Consider the following 20,909-nt stretch of genomic DNA (forward strand, 5'->3'; position numbering starts at 1 on the left):
AGTCACTTCAGTCGTGTCCGACTCTGTGTGACCCCATAGACGGCAGCCCACCAGGCTCCCCTGTCCCTGGGATTCTCCAGGCAAGAACACTGGAGTGGGGTGCCATTGCCTTCTCCTGATTTCAGCCCAGTGACACCCATTTTGAGCTTCTGATTCCCAAACAGTAGGATAATAGATTTGTGTTGTTTTAAGCCCCTAAGCTAAGCTAAGCTAAGTCACTTCAGTTGTGTCCAACTCTGTTCGACCCCATAGATGGCAGCCCACCAGGCTCCCCCGTCCCTGGGATTCTCCAGGCAAGAACACTGGAGTGGGTTGCCATTTCCTTCTCCAATGCATGGAAGTGAAAAGTGAAAGTGAAGTCGCTCAGTCGTGTCCGACTCTTAGCGACCCCATGGACTGCAGCCTACCAGGCTCCTCCATCCATGGGATTTTCCAGGCAAAAGTACTGGAGTGGGGTGCCATTGTGGTAGTTATTTCAGCAGCCATAGGAAATGGATACACTGATGACTGTTAATATTTTGATAGCACATGGAAAGGAAAGACGACTCCTGCCCCTCAGTGCTATGAAATGGAACGTATTTGATCTAAGCCAAGGCGTGATAAGCCTATTGGCCTTTGTTGGCAGTGGTTTAGAAATGAACCTGTGTCCCAGTTCCATTCAGTGAGGCATAAAGGGAAGACTGATGGTAAAGAGACTTCCTGGGAAGAATTTTGCTCCTTTATATAAGAGCTTTTGAGATGAGAAATCTTGCCCCTTCCTGCCTGCCCTGACCAAAGTTAAGGGAGGTTTTAATGGTTGAAGCTGCACTGAAGGACTTGACAATCATGGTGGGGAAATCTGTGGTAATACGAGGCTGAAAAGTGTGGTCAGAAAGACTGACCAATAGCAACTAATGACTGCTTGAGGTGAAGAGAAGCTTGATATATTTCCGTTCCAGAATCGTGAAGAAAAAGCATTGTACTTGCAGTTCAGGCAAATTTAGTTTCCTGCAGGGAGTTTGCGGTTGATTCAGGAACATTAGATCATGAACTTAAGACGTTCTGTCAGAAAACAAGCATCGGACAGTACACTGGCATCATTGTTCCATTGTGGGGCTGGGAACGCACACACAGCATTTCAAAGAAATCTGTTTCTCCCACCGAGCTTTTTATGAAAGGACAAACAAATCAAGTCCCTGATACTGAACTTGACCAAGACAGACTTGCTACAGAGAAGAATTCCATGTAAGGTGGGTCTCTCTGGAAGCTTCTATAAAGGAATTTCTCTCTCTGGAGAGCCTCCCTCTGTTTTTCCTGTGGTGGTGAAGAGAAGCCCAGTTGCATTTCCAGTTATCTAGGCCAGAAATCTGAGCCTCTGAATCTTTTCCTCGTCTCCTTTCCCTCCTCTAACGCCTGCCTGTGGCCTTTACTGTTTCCCGTGTCTGTGTCCTCCTCTGTTTCTCTCACTGTTCACTTTCACTCTGTTTCTTTCCTCTGTTCAGCCTTTCACCATCACGAGTCTAGATTACTACCGTGATCTCCCAACCTGTCTCCCCATCCCCCTGTAATCCAGGCTCCAAACTTCAGGCAAATGGTGTTTTCAAAATGCAGAGCTGATCATCACCAACTCCGGCCTCCCAATTATTTGATTCCTCCTCAATCCCTGCAGGGTACAGTCCAAAATTCTGAGCCTTCACCTCTAAATAATAAGAGCAGCAGTAGCAGCAGTCCCTGCAGGGTACAGTCCAAACTTCTGAGCCTTCACCTCTAAATAATAAGAGCCAGCATGTGGCTCTTCATTGCGATCTCTGGCTAGGACTCTTCCTTCTGGCATCTTTAAGTCTAGTCAGTCAGAAGGAGACCTTCAGGTCTCTGATGGAGCCTGGCTACTTCATACCTCCCGCCCGCCTTTCATCATGTTGCCTCCTGTCCTGGAATTGAAACCCTTTACCACTCTGCAAACTCCAGTCAAACATCACCACCTCTGTGATGCTACTCTGGCCCTCTTCTCAGTACTCAGGGGGAATGGCCATGTCCTCCTTGTGCTACACCCTCCTTCAATACCATTTTGTGTGACTTTCTTACCATGTTACATTTTTGATAGTCTTAAAAATTGTTCTTCCCATGTTAGATAGTGAGCTTCTGTAGAATAGGAATACCATTCTTAAGTCGTCTTTTGTTCAGGCTCAGTACAGTACCTGTTACATACAGGACACTCAGTTTCAGAGATAAATAAATACACATTGGTGGGATTTTAGAAAATGATTAACTTCAGAATTGATGTTTTTAGAGCAAAAGGAAACTTTTATGTATTATTTTGAATTTATATATTATTTATATCATATATTTTATATATAATTTTATATGCTACTTAGTCCAACTCTTTCATTCTATACTTCCAGACTGCACTGATCAAGTTGTCCTTTAAACACTTGAAATGTGGCTCTTTTGTACTCAAATATTTGGCAAGTATAAAATATACACTGGATTTCAAAGGCTTAGTCCTCTCTCATTAGTAATTTTATATGATTATGTTTTTATAATGATAAGACTAAATAAAATAGATTAAAATTTAATTTTGCTTATTTGTTTTTACTTTTTTAAATATATGACTACTGAAAAATTTTAAATTACTTGTGTGATTCACATTTGTAGCTCACCTTATATTTCTCTTGGACAGTGTGATTCTAGAACAGGAGTTGACAAACTCAGGCACATGGGTCAAATCTGACCAGCCATCTGTTTTTTGATGTCTATTAACAACAACAAAAATTTTTTTTTTTTTTTTACATTTTTTTCCAGTTTCATTCTGATTATTTTCATGGTTGCATTTTAAATGTTTTTGTATATACCTATATAATAGCCTTGATTTTGCTTCTGGGCCCAGAGTCTAACATATTTATTATCTGGCCCTTTAAGAAAAAGTTTGTTGATCCTGTTGTAAAACATAAGGCCTCCTGTGTGACATAAAGTAGTGACGATAACAACGTGAAACAGTAGTGACTGCCTTAATAGTGATAGCTCACCTGTCACACATTCTGTGTGTCATGATCTGCTGTGGGTGCTTTGCTTGTAGTAACTCATTTCATCTTCAGACCTTATTGAGGTAGCAACAATTGTGCTCACCATAGTTTGGAATAGGTAATCAAGACGCGAGGAAGGTAACTAACTTGCTGAAAGATGCACAACTGGTAAGAGTAGAGACAGAGTTTTAACTCAGGCACCGATTTTGAGGTTGAGAGATCAAAGATGAGAGCCTTGAAGATGAGGATCACAGTGGCCAGCCATCGGAAGTTGACAACAGCCAGTTGAGAGCCATCATCGAAGCTGATGCTCTTACAACTACATGAGAGGTTGTCGAAGAACTCAGTGTCGACCATTCTGTGGCCATTTGGCATTTGAAGCAAATTGGAAAGGTGAAAAAGCTCAGTAAGTGGGTGCCTTGTGAGCTGACCACAAATCTAAAAATCTTCTTTTTGAAAAAAGTGTTATCTTCACTTATTCAACACAAGAAGGAACCATTTCTCAATCAGATCATGACATGCAATGAAAAGTGGATTTTATATGACAACTGGCAATGACCAGCTCAGTGGTTGGACCAAGAAGAAGCTCCAAAGCACTTCCCAAAGCCAAACTTGCACCAAGAAAAGGTCCTGTTCACTATTTGGTGATCTGCTGCCCGTCTGATCCACTACAGCTTTCTGAATCCTGACAAAACCATTACATCTGAGAAGTATGCTCAGTAAATCGACGAGATGCACCCAAAACTGCAATGCCTGCAGCTGGCATTGGTCAACAGAATCGGCCCAGTTCTTAACAACACCCAGTCGTACACCACACGACCAGTGCTTCAAAAGTTGAACAAATTGGGCTATGAAATTCTGCCTCATCCACCTGACCTCTAGCCAACTGACTACCACTTCTTCAAGCACCTCAGCACCTTTTTCCAGGGAAAATGCTCCCACAGCCAGCAGGAAGCAGAAAATGCTTTCCAAGAGTTTGTTGAATCCCAAAGCATGGATTTTTATGCCACAGGAATGAACAAACTTATTTCTCATTGGCAAAAATGTGTAGGTTGTAATGGTTCCTATTTTGATTAATAAAGATGTGTTTGAGACTAGTTATAATGATTTAAAATTCATGGTCTGAAACCACAATTACTTTTGCACTAACCTAATAAAACAATTATCCATTTGTTTTTGAATAGGTTATTTGTGTAGTTGCATAAAATCTAAGTACCCAATGATATACCATTTAAGGAATGTTATTCTGTCCACCCTGTCTGCCAGCTTCCCAGACCCTTACTCCAGAGGCTGCCCCTGCTCTTCATCTGCTGCACACACTTTTTTCCCTAGCTTTATTGAGATACGACCACATATAGCTAGAGAAGAACATGGTAACCCATTCTAGTATGCTTGCTTGGGAGATCCCGTGGGCATAGGAGCCTGGCAGGCTACAGTCTATGGGGTCACAAGGAGTCAGACATGACTTAGTGACTAAACAAACCACATGTAACATTGTATAAGCTTAAGATTTCATTTGATACATTTATATTTGCAAAATGATTATCACCATAGAGTTGTCTATACACTTCTTTTTATTATACTTTATTTTTCTTTCTCAGAGGGAGGGAACTTTTCCGGATTGGATAGATTGACTGTCCTCACCTGTCAGTTCAGGTGAGGATATTTGTGTAGTTCACTTTGATATTAGCCACGGTCATGCGTATGGGAGACTTCCCAGGCAGCTCAGGATAAAGAATCCAGCTGCCAATGCAGGAGCTGCAGGAGACACAGGTTTGATTCCTGGTTTGGGAAGATCCCCTGGAGGAGGAATGGCAGCCCACTTCAGTTTTCTTGCCTAGAAGATCCTGTGTACAGAGGAGCTTGGAAGGTTAAAATCCATGGGTTACAAAGAGTTGGACATGACTTAGCATGTACACAGCATATGTCAGACATGAACACAGCACGGCACACACATGCGTGTGAGGTTCTGCAGGTCAGTGATTTCTAACTCTGTGTTATAAGTGGAATCTTGTGCAAAATGCAAGTTAAATCTGTGAGTTAAGCGATTCAGATGGGAAACACCATTTCTGAAGATAAAGGAAGTTTGTTTTGGATAGTAAGTATTGATCTACCCAATGAACAACTTAATTTTTTGATTTACATCTTTAATTTATAAGTATAATCACCAGTAAAAAGCACAAAGCCCATCACTGTCTCATAGAAGATTCATGGAGAATTTTGGGGGTAATATTACTTATTGTGAACTTTCTATCCTAACACAGATTAACTCCTTCTGTTTAATAACTGTTTTTCACTTGATAATAATCTCATTTAATAATTCTTTTTGATAAAATAAGAGAAGGATAACATTGATTCTAAGCCACATAAATATAAGATTTTATAAATACAAGATTAAAATATGTCTACATCAAATGTATTTTTTCCTCTTTGTTAGTGAAAACAGGTGAATCCTCAGTTCCAGAAACTTGCAGCCTCATTCCGGTATAGGCTAAATTGACTCATGGGTGTCAGCCAAATATGTGTTCCAGGAATGAATTTCCATCAGAGGCTTTGTTTGGGAAAGAAAGATGTATATGTTTTTCAACAATAATAGAAATCATACAACCTAGTTTGTAAAATTTTCCTATAACTTGGGGTCAGATGTTTGGCTGAAGAGTCTAAATACTTTTTTTTCTTAAAGCAACTATTTGTTGAGCACTTTATACTTGCATGTCACTGAGATAAGAGCCTTACATGTTTTAAGATGTATGAATTATTGTTTGCATGTTGCAGATAAGGAAACTGAAGTTTAGTAAGTTTCATTAACTTGCTAGATTCAAACTAGGCCTGTTTGACTTCAAGATTCTGTAATGTAATACAGCTTGTCTAATGACTTATATGTTTTAAACTGTTATAAATCAAGAATTATTTGAAAAGAGCTAAAGGAGGTTCCTACTCAAAGGAATCTTATGGGGAGTCTTTTCATCAATCATCTAAACATGTAAAGACAGTCCTTCTAATTTAGTCTTTTAAAATTGCAACGCTCATATTTATTTTTTGTGATTAGAGAGTGGTTTAGGATGACACCATTGATTGGCAGGTTTCTAAAAGACCACATCTTTTTCTCAGGAAGAACTAGAAACTTCAGTGACTCTATGAAAAATAATCAGTGTAAAATTTTATAATCAACTAGAGTGGTAATGAGCTCCTTGCCTCTTTTTTGGTTTAGTTTTCTATGTCTTAACTGCTCTTGAAAATGTAGACTCTTTTCTGTCAGTGAGCCACTACACTGGTTTGTTTTCTTCAGAGAATTAACGATACAATTTAAGGCCCAGTCCACTTGTTTTAAACCATATTTAAGTCTTCATTTGTCAGGGTCTTTAGCAGTTGACAAGCATCGATCCATCTGTTCATTCATTCTCTAAATATTGTTTGACAGCCTACTTTGGGCCAGATATTGTGAGTAGGTATTGCAAATTGAGTGTTGTACAAAACAAGCATGGTATACTTTCTGATGGACTTTAGAATCTCACAAGGAAGATATTTCTTAAGTGAATAAATAAAGTTATAGAACACAAGAGGAAGGGCAGTCTAACTTAGCATGAATTTTGGGAATAATAACTTTTAAGCAATTAAAAGTTAAATAACAATTTTTAATTACTTAAAATAACTTTATAGTGATCAAAAGCCAAGTAATTAAAAGCCATCAGACTTCCTTCATGGTAAGGAATCCATCCGCCTACAATGCAGGAGACCTGTGTTCGACCCCTGGATCAGGAAGATCCCATGGAGAAGGGAATGGCAACCCACTCCAGCATTCTTGCTTGGTGAACAGCATGGACAGAGGAGCCTGGAGTGCTGCAGTCCATGCAGTTGCCAAGACTAGGACACGAGTAAGTGACTAACACTACATGAATACCATAACCCCAACACTCTTAAGTTATTGGAGTGATCTACTTAAGATTTATTGACTGAAAGTTTATAGTTAGTATTCCTGTAAACGGTGCTTAAGATTGCTTGAGAAATTTTATCCCTCAAGTTATTTAGAAATTCTAACACTGATTTATTTTTCTATTGATGAATTTATTCTTTTATTTAGGCATTGCAGCACTGTTTATAATAGCCAGGGCATGGAAGCAACCTAAATATCCATCAGCAGACAAATGGATAAGAAATGGATAAGAAAGCTGTGGTACATATACACAATGGAGTATTACTCAACCATTAAAAAGGATACATCTGAATCAGTTCTAATGAGGTGGATGAAACTGGAGCCTATTATACAGAGTGAAGTAAGCCAGAAATAAAAACACCAATACAGTATACTAACGCATATATATGGAATTTAGAAAGATGGTAACGATAACCCTGTATGCAAGACAGCAAAAGAGACACAGATGTATAGAATGATAACTCTGTGTGCAAGACAGCAAAAGAGACACAGATGTATAGATGTATAGACACAGATGTATAGAACTCTGTGGGAGAGGGTGAGGGTGGGATGATTTGGGAGAATGGCATTGAAACATGTATAATATCATATGTGAAACAAATCACCAGTCCAGGTTCGATGCATGATACAGGATGCTTGGAGCTGGTGCACTGGGATGACCCAGAGGGATGGTATGGGGAGGGAGGAGGGTGGAGGGTTCAGGATGGGGAACACGTGTACACCCATGGTGGATTCATGTCGATGTATGGCAAACCCAATACAATATTGTAAAGTAATTAGCCTCCAATTGAAATAAATAAATTTACATTAAATTAAAAAAAGAACTTGTATTGAGGGCCAGTGGTATAGCAGTCTTGGCTCTCAGGAGGCCAGAACCCATGGAGGGGTCAGCATATGATTAACGCTCAAATATGACTGCTATGTTATGAGAATATAGTGTTGGAAAATCTTTTTCAGGAGAGATGATACTACAGCAGTGAACAGAGCTTTGCCTTGAATAAAAGAGGGATGCATTCTAGGAAGAAAGAGCAGCATATGTAAGGAATGCAAGTTTCGTGTATTTTAGGGACAGAAGGAACTTCAGCTGAGAGGAGAGTAGGAGTGTGGATGAAGAATGAATTTGAGGGGAGACACTAGAACCTGCCCATGGGTTATCTGGGTGTCCTGCAGAAAAGGCTGCGTGTACTCCCAGTTGATCAGAAACCTCTGATTTTTATTATTTATTTAGCAATATTGTCTGAATTTTTCAGGTTTACCTTTCTACTGAGAGACACACAGGGAGAATGTGTGTCTTATAAGCCAGTTTGAGACTGTTAAAACACAAGTGAGAAATAAAAAGAAATAAAAATCTGGGCCTTGTGGGAGGATCAAGAAGGAAAGTCGACTTGAGAGACATTTGGCAAGTAAAGTTAATTGATTTTTGTTGTTGTTGAGCAGTATGAAATACATGCAAGGAAAGGGAAAAATCAAGATGCCCACCGTATTTTTACATCGAGAGCCACTGGACTGTGACTCTGTTAGTTCAGAGAGAAAACGGGGAACAGAGCAAGCATGGGACATTAGAACTTCAACACACAAGTCTTGGGAGTCATGCAGACATTCAAACCATAGCAGCAAGATTAGCTAAGATACAAATCACCATTAAATCACAGCAGTGGTTATAATATGTAGGATAAAAACAAACCATGGGGCCCCAGTTACTCCTATTTGATAAAAGAATAGAGTCCAGGTAATGAGTTTCTAGGGCTTCCCTGGTGGCTCAGCTGGTAAACAATTTGCCTACAATGCAGGAGACCGAGGTTTGATCCCTGGGTCAGGAAGATCCCCTGGAGTAGGAAATGGCAACCCACTCCACTATTCTTGCCTGGAGAATCCCATGGACGGAGGACCCTGGTAGGCTGCAGTCCATGGGGTCTACACATTGACACTGGTAGGTCTTTGATTTTTTTCTCCTGGGCAGGAATTTTGTCTGGTTCTATGAATTCTAGAACACTCTGATATTTCTAACAAATGAATACTTAAAAAAGAGTAATGAAAATGGTATTTGCTTTCTTTTGAAATCTCGCTCCCACTTCCATGCTTATCCCACAGCTGCTCTTTCTGGCTGGGGTTTTGATTGTTTCCTTTCTCATATCCTTTTCCTCTGGATATTTTCCTCAGTCTGTTTTTTCTTTTTTTAAATATGGCACCAACTGAGTTTTTGCCATTACAAACGTTATTATCCCCCAGGATCATTTACAGTGCCCTGAACTACCTTATCCTTGGGAAAAGAATGGAAAAAAAGTTCTGAGTTTGATATTTAATATATATTAACCTCACAAATATTTGGCCAGTTTCTACAACAACTTTTACTCACAATTTCCACTGGGGATTTTTTTTTTAATAAAGGGGCAACTAGAGTAGGTATTATTTTAGGGATTTATACAATTTAAAGCTTCTCTGCTGGCTCAGCTGGTAAAGAATCTGCCTGCAATGTGGGAAGACCTGGGTTTGATCCCTGGGTTGGGAAGATCCCTTGGAGGAGGAAATGGATACTGTCTCCAGTATTCTGACCTGGAGAATTCCATGGACTATTCCATGGGCTTGCAAAGAGTCGGACATGACTGAGAGACTTTCACTTTCATACAATTTAACAGGATTCTTCTAAGGATAATTATGGTGTGGCAATTAAAGAGCATAGTATATAAAGCCAATTATCCTAATTAACTATCTTTCTCCTCATCTTATACTAGTGTATGTTACATTAGTCTCTAATGAGTTATTGAAATTTTTACAAGTATAATTTTACTATTGTTATTCGGGGGGGAGTTTACCTTACTTCTGTTACTTAACAGTCAAGAAGTCCACTCTAGAGGAGTGCTGTAGATTCAGAGTTGCTGTAGTGAACCCCCTGTGGGCAACTTTTCTCAACTGAATCCCCCTGCAGTTACAGTGAATCCTTGGATGGCTCCTTACTGTGGAGCTCAATAGCAAGGTCACAGGTGTGTAGCCCCGTACCAAGGTCACAGGACAAAAATCTCTGGAACTGACCAATCCCCATAGCAGCTGTTGCTATGAGCCTCCAGATCTAAACCTGCCAGTTCCCTGACCCCATATTGGGCAAAATACTCACCCTATTGCCCACCCTACAGCATCCTAACCCGTCACCTAATGCCACCCTTCTAATAGGAATTTTCTCTGTCTTGATGCTATAAAAAATGGGCTACTAGCCCATGAAAGGGGTCGACTCTCCCTTAATCTGGCCTGCTGTTCTAACAGCTTCTCCCACGCTAGTAAACTTTATTCTCCTCTCATTCTGTCTCATGTCTGGAAATTCTTTTCCAGCCTGTGCACAGATCACGACACTAAGTATTAATATCAAGGCTAGGAATTTCATTTGCTTTCCACAGTCCCTGTTCTTTCTCTGACCTTTCTGTTACAGAAACAGAGAGATTATCACATACAAACTTTGATTATTTTTGCTTTGGCCCTTAACTTTCTATTGCCTTAGCAGGGCTTATATAAACTAAAGTAGAAATACTCCAGTTCCTTCAGCTACAGTTTCTTGTAAAATCTGCTTCTGACACAGAATATGGAGTGGCAGAATTTATTTAAATCAGAACCAGTTTCCTAAAGGATACAACATTCTTCAAAGTTAAGTTATTTTAACCAAGACTTAAAAAGAAACTCTAACCTGGAGCCACAGTCTTTCCAACTGGTGCCTCCCCAATCCTCAAAATCAGCTTCAAAGTAGAAAGAACAAATGAAAATTCATCAGTCTATTTTGTTAGTTGAAGAGTGGCTGATAATTGGTAAGAATACTGGTAACAACATTTTTTTTTCCCCTGAACCCACAAACAAATCCTCGCTCTTTGGCTACCTTAACTATAAAGAGGGAGATAGTAATATCCTGTTGATAGGGTTGTAAACAGCATCAAATATGGCATGTGAAAACTATTTGAAATATTAAATATAAGCAGTTATTGTTGCTGTTACTGTTTTTGGTAGTGGTGATTATAGTTTTAGATGTTGTAAGAATGGGAGTCATATTAATACCTTATCTTCCGCAGCCCAAGGTACAGGCAATGTCAGTGGAGAGAAAAGTAAAAAGCAGGGAGAAAGATGGTAGGAGAGGAAAGAATGTGTCTGGGATAGAGTGGGAGAGCTGATCAAGAACAACTTGCAAGGTTGTAGGATGTTCAGTTCAGTTCAGTTGCTCAGTCGTGTCAGACTCTTTGCAACCCCATGAATCACAGCACACCAGGCCTCCCTGTCCATCACCATCTCCCGGAGTTCACTCAAACTCACGTCCATCGAGTTGGTGATGCCATCCAGCCATCTCATCCTCTGTCATCCCCTTTTCCTCCTGCCCCCAATCCCTCCCAGCATCAGGGTCTTTTCCAATGAGTCAACACTTCGCATGAGGTGGCCAAAATACTGGGGTTTCAGCTTTAGCATCATTCCTTCCAAAGAAATCCCAGGGCTGATCTCCTTCAGAATGGACTGGTTGGATCTCCTTGCAGTCCAAGGGACTCTAAAGAGTCTTCTCTAACACCACAGTTCAAAAGCATCAATTCTTTGGTGCTCAGCTTTCTTGATAGTCCAACTCTCACATCCACACATGACCACTGGAAAAACCATAGCCTTGACTAGATGATCCTTTGTTGGCAAAGTAATGTCTCTGCTTTTGAATATGCTATCTAGGTTGGTCATAACTTTTCTTCCAGGGAGAAGCATCTTTTAATTTCATGGCTGCAGTCACCATCTGCAGTGATTTTGGAGCCCCCCAAAACTAAAGTCTGACACTGTTTCCACTGTTTCCCCATCTATTTCCCATGAAGTGACGTAGGATGTTACTTCCATAATAAATGGAGCAATCTTAATTTAATCAAAGTGGACAAGAGGTGGACATTTAAGGAGCACTTGCACCATCATTGAGTGCTTAAAAGTGTTGTTTCACTGAATCTTTACAACTATCCCCTGATGCAAGTTTTATCAGATCCATTTTGCAGATGTGAAAACTGATGACAAGAGTGATTATACAGCATTCTCTTGAGTCATCACACAACTAGTAAATATTAGAAGCCAAGATCAGAAAGTGGAATATGGAAATCTCCCAGAAAGGAAAATAAAATAAGTAAGAACTCAGGCACAGGTATGTATTGCCTAAAGGTACTTGAGTTTACTTTGCTTCCTCTTTGTGTCCCAACACTGTACTAGCCTATTGTTATTATCGCTTGGTCACGAAATCCAGCTCTTTGAGACCCATGGACTGTAGCCTACCAGACTTCTCTGTCCTTGGGATTTCCCAAGCAAGAATATTGGAGTGGGTTGCCAATTCCTTCTCCGAGGGATCTTCCCGACTCAGGGATTGCACCTGCGTCTCTTCTGTCTCCTGCGTTGGCAGGTGGCTTCTTTATCACCAGAGAAGCCCAGGGAGGATGCAATTTCCACTTTACTTGACTATATAGGTATGAATGAAATTAGAATATGACTGGGTACTAGATGAAATTAAAGGATCATAGCTGTGTTAAGTTTTTTAATATATTGTTGTTATGCAAAGAAATATTCTTATTTTAAAAAATTCACCCTGAAGTACTTTGGAGTTCAATGTCACGATATCTTGGATTTGCTTTTCAATAACTGAGTAGGTGAAAAAGCAAGAAAGAGTGAGAAAACATGAGAAAGGGAGAGAGATAAAATATGGGAAAATACTGGCAGTCACTGAATCTAGGTGCTGGATGAACTGTGGTTTATTGTGCTGTTCTCTCTACCTGGTATCTATTTAAACTCTTTTATAATAAAATTTTTAAAAAAGAGTTCATTTGAGTTCACAGGAGCCCAGTGGTAATGCCAGCATCAGTATATGACAAATGAATGTGGGAAACACACAGGGCCAGCTTAATACCACCAAGCAATTTACATGAAAGTGTCATCTTATGCCGCAGAATTACACTGTTTGCTTTTCATGTGTTAGTACTTTTTGTAAAAAAAAAAAAAAATGTAGGAAGGGCAATAATATCTAAGTCTGTTTACTAGGAAAAACACTTGTATAATTGATTTAATGTGCTGTAGCTCCATATTTATTTTTAGCTTTCTTTGTTTTATTGGTTAATTAAAAACACAAACACTTCCTGGCTTGAGCAAAATCAGCATGTCACATCCACACCAGAGGAAGGTCATAATCGCTTGTTCTGTCTCATTTGAACTTTGTGAAAAGACAAATTTTCACTTTTTAAAAGTTCACAAGTAGGAGGAAAATACATTTGCAAAGATTTTCTCCATTTAATTACAGCTCAAATAACAAGCACATTTTTAAAAGAAATCTTTTTTTTTTTTTTGCACATTCACAATTCTAGCTTCCTGTAATACAGATAATTGAAAACCTAACATTTGATAAAAGTTCTTTCCACTTTAAAAGGTATATTCCTAGCTATATTACTTAGGTCACTATAAATTTTGCCCAGTCTTTCTTATTTTCTTTATACATATTTGTCTTCCCAACTTTTTTTTTTTAATTTTTATTTTATATTGGGGTATAGTTGATTTACAATACTGTTATTAGTTTCAGTTATTAAATATACTGTTATTAAATATAAAGTGATTCAGTTATTAAATATACATATATCCATTCTTTTTCAGGGTTCCCAGGTGGTGCTAGTGGTAAAGAATTCACCTACCCATGCAGCAGCTGCAAAGAGAGTTTGATCCCTGGATTGGGAAGATCCCCTGGAGTACGAAATGGCAACTTGCTCCAGTATTCTTGCCTGAAAATGTCATGGGTAGAAGAGGCTTTCAGGCTACAGTCCCCGGGGCTGCAAAGCATCAGACACAACTGAGCGTACAACACACACGATTCTTTTTCAGATTTTTTTCTCATAAGATTATTTTATAATATTGAGTGGAGATCCCTGTGCAGTAGGTCCTTATTGATTATTTATTTTATATATGCATACATGCATGCTCAGTCACTCAGTCGTGTCTGACTCTTTGTGGCCCCAGGGACTGTAGCCTGCCAGCCTCCTCTGTCCATGGGATCTCCAGGCAAGAATACTGGAGTGGGTTGCCCTTTCCTCCTCCAGGGATATCTTCCTGACCCAGGGATGGAACATGCATCTCCTGTCTTGGCAGCCGGATTCTTTACCACTGAGCCACCTACAAAGCCCCTATTTTGTATGTAGTAATGTATATATTGCATTTCTTTTCCATGGGGATGGTCTTGATCCCTGTCTCCTGTACAATGTCACGAACCTCCGTCCATAGTTCATCAGGCACTCTATCAGATCTAGTCCCTTAAATCTATTTCTCACTTCCACTGTATAATCATAAGGGATTTGACTTAGGTCATACCTGAATGGTCTAGTGGTTTTCCCTACTTTCTTCAATTTCAGTCTGAATTTGGCAATAAGGAGTTCATGATCTGAGCCACAGTCAGCTCCTGTTCTTGTTTTTGTTGACTGTATAGAGCTTCTCCATCTTTGGCTGCAAAGAATGTAATCAATCTGATTTTGGTGTTGCCCATCTGGTGATGTCCATGTGTAGAGTCTTCTCTTGTGTTGTTGGAAGAGGGTGTTTGCTATGACCAGTGCATTTTCTTGGCAAAACTCTATTAGCCTTTGCCCTGGTTCATTCCCTGTTCTAAGGCCAAATTTGCCTGTTACTCCAGGTGTTTCTTGATTTCCTACTTTTGCATTCCAGTCCCCTATAATGAAAAGGACATCTTTTTTGGGTGTTAGTTCTAAAAGGCCTTGTAGGTCTTCATAGAACTATTCAACTTCAGCTTCTTCAGCATTACTGGTTGGGGTAGACTTGGATTACTGTGATATTGAATGGTTTGCCTTGGAAATGAACAGAGATCATTCTGTCGTTTCTGAGATTGCATCCAAGTGCTGCATTTCAGACTCTTGTTGACCATGATGGCTACTCCATTTCTTCTAAGGGATTCCTGCCCGCAGTAGTAGATATAATGGTCATCTGAGTTAAATTCACCCATTCCAGTCCATTTGAGTTCGCTGATTCCTAGAATGTCGACGTTCACTCTTGCCATCTCCTGTTTGACCACTTCCAATTTGCCTTGATTCATGGACCTGACATTCCAGGTTCGTATGCAATATTGCTCTTTACAGCATCGGACCTTGCTTCTATCACCAGTCATGTCCACAACTGGGTATTGTTTTTGCTCTGGCTCCATCCCTTCATTCTTTCTGGAGTTATTTCTCCACTGATCTTCAGTAGCATATTGGGCACCTACAGACCTGGGGAGTTCCTCTTTCAATATCCTATCATTTTGCCTTTTCATACTGTTCATGGGGTTCTCAAGGCAAGAATACCGAAGTGGTTTGCCATTCCCTTCTCCAATGGACCACATTGTGTCAGACCTCTCCACCATGCCTGCCCATCTTGGGTGGCCCCACAGGGCATGGCTTAGTTTCATTGAATTAGACAAGGCTGTGGTCCATGTGATTAGATTGACTAGTTTTCTGTGATTATGGTTTCAGTGTATCTGCCCTCTGATGCCCTCCTGCAACACCTACCGTCTTAACTTGGGTTTCTCTTACCTTGGACGTGGGGTATCTCTTCACGGCTGCTCCAGCAAAGCACAGCTGCCTCTCCTTACCTTGGACGAGGGATATCTCCTCACCGCCACCCCTCCCGACCTTGAATGTGGAAGAGCTCCTCTAGGCCCTCCGGCGCCCGCGCAGCCACCACTCCTTGGATATGGGGTTGTTCCTCCTGGCCGCCACCCCTGACCTTGGATGCGGGGTAGCTCCTCTCGGCCACCGCCCCTCAGGCATGGGGTCCTCCTGGCTTCTGCCCCTGATCACGGACGTGGGGTAGCTCCTCTCGGCCGCGCTCTGCACGCCGTCGCAGCCGCCCGTGCTCTGCGCGCTGTCTCCTAATTTATTCCTTCCCTCACCTTTCCCCTTTGGTAACCAGAAGTTTGTTTTTGAAGTCTGTGAGTATATTCTCGTTTTATAAATAATAAGGTCATTTGTATCATTTTTTTAAGATTTCACATATAAATGTTATCATATGATATGTTTCTCTGATTTACTTCACTATCACTAGTACAATAATCTCTAGGTTCATCCATGGTGCTGCGAATGGCATTATTTCATGTTTAAATTTTTATTGGAGTATAGTTGTTTACAATGTCATGTTAGTTTTTGCTGTACGGCAAAGTGAATCAGCTATGTGTTTACATCTGTCTCCTCTTTTTTGGATTTCCTTCCCATTTAGGTCACCAGAGAGCATTGCATAGAGTTCCCTGTGCTATACAGTAGGTTCTTATTAGTTGTCTATTTTATGAATATACATAATAGTATATCTGTCTCATGGAGAAGGCAGTGGCACCCCACTCCAGTACTCTTGCCTGGAAAATCCCATGGACGGAAGAGCCTGGTAGGCTGCAGTTCATGGGGTCGCTAAGAGTCGGACACGACTGAGCGACTTCACTTTCACTTTTCACTTTCATGCATTGGAGAAGGAAATGGCAACCCACTCCAGTGTTCTTGCCTGGAGAATCCCAGGGACGGGGGAGCCTGGTGGGCTGTCGTCTATGGGGTCACACAGAGTCGGACACAACTGAAGCAACTTAGCAGCATATCTGTCTCAATCTCCCAATTCATCCCTCCTTTCCCCTTGGTATCAATGTGTATGTTCTCTATGTCTGTGCCTCTGTTTTGCATATAAGTTCATCTGTATCATTTTTCATCACTAATTAGTATTCCATTTATATATGCATCAGTTTTTTTAAATCCAGTAACCAATCTGACCTAAACTGATGCTCCTTAGAATCTTTATTAATGTTTGTTGCAGATATAAGAATGCATTTGACTGCAAGTTGGGCTTTCAGACGCCATTGGTGACATTATGTGGTATATAGTGTATACCAAGTAATACTTCCCTAAAATCAGAAACACACAGAATTTGAAACACACTTGACTACAAAGACTTCAGAGGAGAGATTATGGACCTGTATATGCAAGTGTTAATCTTTTAAAATTATTTCAGTTCAATTCAGTTCAGTCGCTCAGTCATGTCCAGCTCTTTGCAATCCCATGAATTGCAGCACGCCAGGCCTCCCTGTCCATCACCAACTCCAGGAGTTCACTCAAACTCATGTCCATCAAGTTGGTGATGCCATCCAGCCATCTCATCCTCTGTCGTCCCCTTCTCCTTCTGCCCCCAATCCCTCCCAGCATCAGGGTCTTTTCCAATGAGTCAACTTTTCGCATGAGGTGGCCAAAGTACTGGAGTTTCAGCTTTAGCATCAGTCCTTCCAATGAACACCCAGGACTGATCTCCTCTAGAATGGACTGGTTGGATCTCCTTGCAGTCCAAGGGACTCTCAAGAGTCTTCTCCAACACCACAGTTCAAAAGCATCAATTCTTCAGCGCTCAGCCTTCTTCACAGTCCAACTCTTGCACCCGTACATGAGCACTGGAAAAACCATAGCCTTGACTAGACAGACCTTTGTTGGCAAAGTAAGATGGACCTTTGTTGGCAAAGTAATATCTCTGCTTTTGAATATGCTACCTAGGTTGGTCATAACTTGCCTTCCAAGGAGTAGGCGTCTTTTAATTATTTCAGAAGTTGCTAAATCAAACTTGGAATGATGTTCACCACAGCAGTATTTACAATAGCTAAGACATGGGAGAAACCTAAATGTCCATTGTTCAGTACCACTGGGGTTTTAGCATTTCATATCAAAGACTCTAGAGCTGTATACTGTGGATAAGAGGGCCATAGTACTCTGGAGGCAGATAAGTTTTATCTGTGATTCTTAATAGGTGTGTAACAATGTAACCCTCATTTTCCCCATTTGTAAAATGGAAATGATACATACTTCATGAATTGTTGTGAAGATAATTTGTGCAAAGTGCTAGGCATAATGCCTGTTCCACTGTAAGATGTTAAAAAGCAGTAACCAGTCCATCCCAAAGGAGATCAGTCCTGCGTGTTCATTGGAAGGACTGATGTTGAAGCTGAAATGCCAGTACTTTGGCCACCTAATGTGAAGAGCTGACTCATTTGAAAACACCCTGACGCTGGGAAGATTGACGGCAGGAGGAGAAAGGGACAACAGAGGATGAGATGGTTGGATGGCATCACTGACACAATGGACATGGGTTTGGGTGGACTCCGGGAGTTGGTGATGGACAGGGAGGCCTGGCGTGTTGCGATTCATGGGGTCGCAAAGAGTCGGACAGGACTGAGCGACTGAAGTGATTATAATACTGTTGGGGTTTCTCAGGTGGCGCTAGTGGTAAAGAATCTGCCAGCCAAAGCAGGAGAGCTAAGAGATGCTGGTTTGATCTTTGGGTCAGGAAGATCCCCTGGAGAAGGAAATGGCAACCCATTCCAGTATTCTTGCCTGAAGAATCCTGTGGATAGAGGAGCCTGGCAAGCTGTGGTCTGCTGGGTTGCAAAGAGTCAGAAACAACTGCATGACTGAGCACCATTGTAATACTATATTTGTATTGAATATAAAAAAGATGTGAAAAGCATTCTATTATTTTAAATCAGTCTCCAGGTCGTTTTGTCTTTGGGTAGGGTGTGTACTTGGGTCCAAGCTATTAAAGAAATTAAACTTTTGAATAATGATTATGGAGCTCTGACTGATGACTTTCACCCAAACTAAGCATTAACTAGGCAATATTCTGAATTAAAAACAATGGAATTTTCAAAGTAAATTGTTATGAAGATTTGGTAAAAAATCACTTCTGAAAGTTAAATTAACTTTAAGCACTAAAAAATTTACTTGCCATATTGTATATATTTTGCTTGATAAGTAAATATTTCTGAGTACACACTATATACAGAGCATTGAAAACCAGAAAACAGTTTCTATCCTCAGTTCTAGTCCTTGGCCCATGGTTTATCATTTAGCAAAAATTAATTAAGTATATAATAAAGGCATATTAAATGATCACACTTAACATGAAAGTTTCTATTGTGCTTGCATAATACAGCTTTTTCTAAGCTTCAAGTCAGCAGTCATTCAAAATTAAGGTTTTTCTCTAAATGGATAAAAAAATGACCTCTTTTCTGAAGCCTGCTATATTTATATTTTGGTTTTTACAAATGTGCATGGTAGGTTTATATTAAAGATTTTCTTATTGTTGATCCTTTTATATAATTAAACATTTGAAAGATTGCATTTTTTCCACATTCATAAGTGATCATACATTTTCTCAAATTTTCCAGAGAGGAAAAAAATAACTATATTTGGGTGGAGCTTGAACATGAAATGGAAAGTTTCAGCCTCAAAGACATTTTTTTTCATCAAGTTATGAACATGTGAACATGGATTATAATTGAAACCATTCTGTATACTTCACCATCAAATTCTTAATGAAAAGAATGTTTTACCAATTTAAGCAGCAGTTATAACAAAGTCTCACCAGTCCCCAGGATTTATTCAGTATACGCTGCACCACTCTGGCACCAAGTACAGGGGAGTGATGCATGAAGTAAATGGTGAGTTATTAAGGATATTGTTAATAGATACACATAGAATAGCTAAATGAAGCCTACAGATGCATCTTTGTTTTATTATTGCTTAAAAATATTTTTAATTTTTTGCTTTTTATTTCAGACATGAGGTGTAGTGGAGACATAAAATTATAAGATATTTAAAGTTGACTTTGTGGTGATTTGATGTATGTGTACATTGTGAGAGGATTCCTTCTAGTCAATTAACACATTCATTACGTCACATATTTAACTTTTTCTTTTCAGTGAGAGCATTTAAGTTTTACTCCTTAGTAAATTTCAGTTATACAAATATCTTGTATAAGTGTTATTACAATCACCATGTTTTATATTTGATCCTCAGACCCTATTCATCTTATAGCTAAAAGTTTGTACCCTTTCCAGGTTCTTCTTATCTCCCTTACCTCCCAGGCCATGGTACCTACTTTTCTATTCTTTTGAGTTTGACCTTTTTCTTTTTTTTTGAAGATTCCACATATAATTGAGATCATGTAGTTCTTGTCCTTGTCTGGTTTATTTCACTTAGCAGTTTACGCTAAAAATATATCCATCTTGTTATAAATGTCAGGATTCCTTTCTTTTTCACGATTGAATAATATTCCATGGTGTATATGTACATCTTCTTTACCCCTTCATCTGTTGATGTACATTTAGGTCATTTCTATATCTTGGCTGTTGTGGATGGTGCTGCAATGAACATAGGGGTGTATATGTCTCTTTGATATCCTGTTTTCATTTCCTTTGGCTATATACCCAGAAGTGGATTTGTTGGATCATACGGTAGTTCTGTTTTTAATTTTTTGAGACACCTCCATATTGTTTTCCATAGTGGCTGTACCAATTTACATGCCCACCAACAGTGCACAGAGGTTCCCCTTTCTCCATAGCCTTGCTCAGTACTTGTCTCTTGTTTTTGTAACAGTAGCCATCTTAACAGTTGTGAATTGATATGTCATTGTGGTTTTAATTTGCATTTCCTGATGGTTAGTGATGTTGAGCATCATTCATGTACCTGTTGGCTTCCAGTGACTATATTTGATCATCTCTTTTGTGCCAGATGTTATAATAAGCTCTGGGTATCTACTATTGAAGGAAACTGAGAAAGTAATGGTCCTTGGAGTTCACAGTTGACAGGAGAGAAATATAACAAGCGATGAAGCAGTGCATAGTAGCAAATTCTGACTATCATATAAAGGAAACAAGCAGGATCTAGAGGGAGCTTTCTATTAAGGAGTCTGACTCCACTTTTAATGTTTGACCATGGACAGTATTCACACCCCACAACTCTTCCTTCTTCCCTTGTCCCACATCTGAGCAGTAGACTTTCTAATAATAAAGTTGGGTGCTCCCTCAGTTAGTGCTGGCAGGGAGTTCAAACAATGCCAGGCCCATCTCTGAGAGGAAGCCCTCATCCAGTCCTGCTCCTCCTAAGCATCATATAATCCCATGCCAGTTGCCCCTCTGTGCTTTCTTAGGACTTGGTCAGGAGGATACA

The 20,909-nt window shown here is 40.0% G+C and overlaps 1 protein-coding gene across 11 annotated transcripts in view; it reads left to right on the plus strand.

Annotated features, from left to right (window-relative positions):
* The window catches only part of LOC147356181 (uncharacterized), a 252,719-nt gene that overhangs the window by 96,907 nt on the left and 134,903 nt on the right, over nt 1-20,909 (plus strand). The window contains exon 4 of one of the 11 annotated variants that reach the window (XR_015142691.1): nt 15,414-15,898. The exons of 8 other annotated variants lie outside the window; for them this stretch is intronic. The gene's annotated coding sequence lies outside the window, so the exon portion shown is untranslated. Of the gene's footprint in view, nt 1-15,413; nt 15,899-20,909 lie in introns of those variants that run through there. 2 more of the 11 variants (XM_086342388.1, XM_086342387.1) reach the window with 2 other exon arrangements.

This window comes from Bos grunniens, chromosome 16 (assembly GCF_055505025.1).
Source record: "Bos grunniens cultivar Pamir isolate PY7600 chromosome 16, Bosgru_T2T1.0, whole genome shotgun sequence".
Lineage (NCBI taxonomy): Eukaryota > Metazoa > Chordata > Mammalia > Artiodactyla > Bovidae > Bos > Bos grunniens.